This window comes from Drosophila sulfurigaster, chromosome 2L, assembly GCF_023558435.1.
Source record: "Drosophila sulfurigaster albostrigata strain 15112-1811.04 chromosome 2L, ASM2355843v2, whole genome shotgun sequence".
NCBI lineage: Eukaryota > Metazoa > Arthropoda > Insecta > Diptera > Drosophilidae > Drosophila > Drosophila sulfurigaster.
The window spans coordinates 25,737,459-25,743,458 of NC_084881.1; positions in this window are offsets into that span (position 1 = coordinate 25,737,459).

The following is a 6,000-nucleotide window of genomic DNA, read 5'->3' on the forward strand; positions in this document are numbered from 1 at the left end:
TATTATTTAATTAAATATTTAAAATATCTTCAACATTAAGAAAATTTTTCATAGAATATAATATAATAGATATTTCGGATTATTTATACTATTTATTATTTTTAATAATATTTTATTGTTATTATTTAGTATATAAAAAATAGATTATGAATAAATAAACCCTAACTAGTTTTATACTAAAAATAATGCACTATTTATTATTTTTAGTATTTTTATGTACAGAAATTGTTAAAATTGTCTGAATATATTTAATACCAAAAATATTATACTTAAATATTATACCATACTATTATACTATTTATTATTTTTAGTATTATTGTGCCTAGATATACATATGTAGTTAAAACTATCTAAATAAATTTTGGTATTTTAAGTAATCCAAAATATCCTTTATCTCAAAAATCAAAATACCATTGCAATTACAAGGCTCTTCTTTCTTTTATAGCAAAGAGACAAAGGGAATTTCCAATTTACAAATATTTTATGTGCTTTGTTTTTAGTTAAATAAAAGCAAATAAATACGCTCTTCTTAGTATATTTTTTTCAATTTAGTATATATTTTATCTTACTTTACTTTTAATATATTTTAATTTTTTTTATAAATTATCCCAACTTTATAGAGCTCAACTATAGTTGATTCACACTTCATAATACAGGGTATTAACAATGGGTTCGCTTTTCTTGGGCACGTATTCGTACCTCAAAGAATTCGTGCAGCCTTGGGGGCGATTCAAGTCCGATGGGCCGCTGCTTGAGAAAACGTAGACTTAACGTCTATGCGCATCATTTTTTAGTCTCATGCTTCGAGGAGCGCAAGAATATTAAAAATTTGTGAAACGTTGCCGAAAAACTTTAAATTTGCTTATTATGCTTAACTTGCTGTCTGCTTTCTCAGTTCTCAGTTTCTGAGCTGTCTGTTGTGTGTGTGTGTTTGTGTGTGTGTGTGCTACCTGCTGAATGCTTTCCTTGCTGCTGCTGCTGCCTTCAGTGAATCGCCGTATTGCACCTTTAGTAGTTGCCTTTTACCTGGCTGCTTCTGTTGCTGCTGTCTGATGCTCTCAGGGTGGCACTTGAACGCATTTGCTCACTTGCCTGGCTGCAGTATCAAATAGCAAAACAGCCAAAGGAGAAGCTAAAGCATGAGGCAGTAGCATTCTCTATAGCATGACCCAATTTCCCGTTTCTGCATTCGCATGTGTATGTGCATGTGTGTGTGCGTGTCCTGTCTGTTACGTTTAACGACTTTCGAGTTCAAATTGTACAAAATTTACGATGCCAAGCATTTTCACACTAGCCAAAATTGGTATTTGTTTCCCTTCCCCCTCTTCTCTGCCCACACAATCCATTATTTTTTGGTTCACTTCGGTTTTTATTTGGGCAACCAATTGGCGCTTTGGCTGCCACTGCAACGGTTGCTGCAACTGCATCTGCCACAGGCTGTCGTTAATTGAGGCGGAGAGCGACACTAAAAATGAGCAAACACAAACATTGTGTGTGAGTGTGTGTTGGTGTGCAATTGTCTGGCATGCTTTTAATTCAATTGAACAACACAAACAAAAGTCTCGGACAACAGCAACAACGATTTGCTACAGCATAATTAATTTGCAAATATCGTGCAACAATAATTTTCATTTAGAAATTGCTTTTCTAAATGCTTTTTTCATACTACGCTTCAAGCGTAAGTTTTATGCTTATGAATGACTTGTGAAAAGTTAAAGAGCTTAAAAGTATTGCACACATGGGTGGAGATTATAAAATGTAAAAGTAATACACTAATTTATAAGTCAACACTGTGTTTGTGAAAAACATAAACTGTAAGACAAAATGTAGGAAGCATGGAAAGGATTAATAAATGACTGTGAGTTTAAATTGTCAGTTTACAGTATGAAACTCTACTCTTACACTTATAAAGTATTTATTTTGTTGCAGTGCTAGTTAAGGATAGATAATGTGGGAGGTCAGCTTAGAAAGATTAGTCAAGTATTGAATTCAGTAATATAATGAAAATGTTTTTGTATATTAAATAACATTGTATGTTAGTATGTTATTGCAGTATTATATAATACTATATATGTATGTAGTAGATTTTATACATGCTTAAACTTAGTATATTAGGTATATTTAATATTATTTAATGCCCCAATCAATAATATGCTAATATTATACATGCTACAAAATATTTAGTATTATTTAATACTGCAAACAGTAATAAGCTTAGTATACAAGCTACTAAATATTTAGTATTATTTAATACTTCAAGCAGTAATAATAGTATACATGCTTAAGCTTAGTATACAAGCTACTGAATATTTAGTATTATTTAATACTGCAAGCAGTAATATACTAATAGTATACAAGCTACTGAATATTTAGTATTATTTAATACTGCAAAAACACTAATATACTAATAATATATGTACATGCTTAAGCTTAGTATATAAGCTACTGAATAATTAGTTTTATTAAATGCTGCAAACAATAATAGTGGAAATTTAAAAGACTTTTTGTAACAAATATTTTTCTCCTTTAGAAAATTAAATCGTATAAGAAAAATTTATTAATGCACTATTTGAAATATTATTATTGATACCTTAAGATTAGTTTGAAATGAATTCAACACAATATCACAATCAAATTAACTTTTGCGCTAACCCATAAAATAAATTGATCAGCAATCAGCTTGTAACTAAAATTCCTACAGTTTTTCACCATATTCAACCCAATACTTAAGTGTTACTTCATATTTACCTTTTTATTTATCTCTCTCATATTATTACCAACCGTTTGTCGGCTATTAACTCCTCAAGAGAGACCCTCTAATGAGTTATTTACTTATGCAACTTGCATGACTCTGCAGAAATGCTCAATTTTCAAGATCAACAACTCTTGAGGGCAACTCGATGCCATTGAATAAGTACTCCACCCAAAGCATAATACAAATTATAATCAAAAGCTTGCATTGAAGCAATTGCTTCCAGTTATTAGAGACTCTCTTTGGGCATTTAATTGTGTCCGTTGTAAAGAGCTTTTTGATAAGCAAACAATGAAATGAGTTGAGAAATCGTTTGGAAAAAGATCAGCTTCCAGAGTTGAAATGCTCTGTTGGAGTACATAGAAGAGACGTGACTTCAAGTTCATTGTGGCAATTTGTGTGCAGAGTTCCCCGCGGAGACATTTTTTTTGTTGTTTGCTGTTGTCATTCCTTGGCACACTTTTGGCTAAAGTCTTGCACAAGCTTCGCAGCTCAAGGTCGCGCAAAACGCAGACTTAAATGCCATTTTAACGTAAATCAAACAAAAGTCAACAAACATACAAAACATACAAAAAAAACGACGACTAAAATAAATAAATAGAGAAGCGAGAAAAACGAGAAGAAGACTCGTGAAATGAATGCAACGAGTGGCAGTTGCATAATTCGTTCGTGCAAACACGATTTCTGCCAGCAGTAAAACACCCAAGCAACACCCCAAAATGCATCATCGCGAAGCTGACACCAGCTGTGGCGTCTCCACCCGATCCCCTCTCCACCCCTTTGGAAGCTGCCCGCTGTCCGCTTTAACTGCCAGTCTGTAGTACGTGGTTGTATTGCATGTGCCACACGTCGTCAAATATTCGTGTGGCGCATAAATCTTTTTCCAGTGTGCCGCAAAATAATTTAACTCTTGTCGAGCTGAGCTTTAATATGAAATGCAAGCGAAACCAACAACAGCAACGACAACAGCAACATCAACTCAACTACCGACAAAAACAAAAACAACTTTTGTGATTCGATTGCTGCTGCTGCTGTTGCTGCTTCACTCCACAATCACAACGACAGCAAAGTTGCAACAACTTCTTTAACAATTTCCGTTTTTCCCTATAGTATTGTTAGCTCAATACCCTGTAAATTGGTTTAAAGGTATCTTAACTAGCCACAAGTTAAGCTAGTTCATTGGTAGCAATAACTTCCATATTTATTTTTATATAATTCTTCTACAGGGTAACGCAAATTCTTGATATTCTTTGGCTCTGTGCCTTACGTTGTTGCCACTGATTCGACTTGACAATTAATTTGTCCTCATTCTTGAGGTGTTCATTAAACTTGCCCAGCACAACAAAAGAAAATGTCACAACATCGACTTTTGACTCGCAGCGGCAGCAAAAAAAAAAACTTTTCTCTCTTCTGTTTTCTTTATTTGCTCTTGTTCTTATCGATTGTTGTAAGTTTCTTGCAAAAATGTTTCTTGCTTTACTTTTCAAATTGTCTTAAATTGTTGACAACTTATTTTTTGCTTTCTAGCTCAAGCTCTAAGCACATTAAAGAATATTTATTTATTTTATTTAAATTTATTAAAGCCATGTGTATCGAAGTGTAAAGTTAGAAACATATTACGAGGACAAAGCTTAGAAGAAGTTGATGCGAACAACTCAAAGCTTACATAGAATTGTCCCAAATCAAGCCTCATCCCATAAGCTCTGTAATACTATATGTAGAATGATAAGTTGAAGTTTAATTTTAAAGTGTATGACTAGAAGATACGCTTTAAAATTGTCAGTCCAATATTTATCTGTATTTTATTTACTTGTAAAATTCTCTTTTATATAATATTTTTGACTCTTTTTTTAATTACGTGAATTGTACTCTCAACAAAAGAGTAATTTATAAAATCAATAATATTCAATATTGTGTTCTTTAAATAAGACCCTTTTAAGATTGAATTATTATAACAAAAATCATTAACCTGAGTACATCAAAACTTCTTTGACTTTTCTTAACAGAAATGAATTCCTTCTAATTGTTTTCTTATTGAAAAAGTCTTGCTTAGAGTTCCTCAAGTTTTAATGGTACTAACGACAAATAATTACCAATTACAGGGTATACAATATCAAAGTTAAGCACACTCATTATAAATCTACCTTGTTGTTTGTTAGTTGCTTGTAAGAATTTTCCTCCTGGTCGCCGCACTCACTTTTGTCCATCTCCAATGTTGATGTTTCCGACAGCAAAGCGGAAACTTTGTGCTTCCTCTTTTTCGGCTGTGGTCTTTGCCCCCTGACAAACTTTGAACTTTGTCAAATCCAATAAGCTCTGTGCACCTAAAAAACAGAAAAAAAAACAAAAACACAAAAAATAAATCCAAAATAAGAACAAATTTCTGGCTTTATTTCACCTACGAAAATCCCTCGGCAAACACACAAAAACTTAATACGACTCCAAGACTCAAATGCAGAACGTGCTGAGAGTACAAAATTTGAGTTTTAAGTAGATTTGAATACATTCAAGAATCGCAGCGAATTGTGAAACCGCAATCAGATTCAGATTCGCGCATTTCGATGCTGCGATAATTGAATGCAATTCAATTACAATAAACGATGGCGACTTGCGGCGTTTGTCGAGCAATTAAATAACAATTTTCGCAATCGCCAATAAACCATTAAAATTCATTTAGGCCTTCATAATGAGGGGGGAATAAATGACTTTCAAGTTGTCTCTCCCGTCTCTTTGTGTCACTCTTTCCCTTTTGGCAAAACGTGCCATGATTGATGACCAGGTATTTGGTGAGATGTTAATGCCGTCATTATGATTTTAATGAGTTACAAATGAAAGTGAATACATGAACGTGAGTCTACTCAGTCATCTCATTTGCCAATTGTTTGTTAAATGTCATGTTTGCTTTTTTTTTGTTTGTTTGTCGATAACAATTTTTGGCAATTTCCTGCGAATTGTGAATGGAATAACTTATTTTTATTGCGAATCTCTGTGTGTGTGGAAAGTCTATAAATACGCGAGGCTTGTGAAAGAGCTTTAATAATGGAGTTGTGTGAGTCCATTATTAATTTGATGAATACACGAATTTGTGGGCCTTTCTTTCTTACCGGGTTCATGAAATATTAGAGACCATGAGGTTTGGTTTTCGGCAAACTAATTTCATAATTTGCATATACACATGCTGCATAAAGACCAGGTATATGAATGAATGAATGAATATTTATGGGTATTTATGCACATTGCTAAATGTG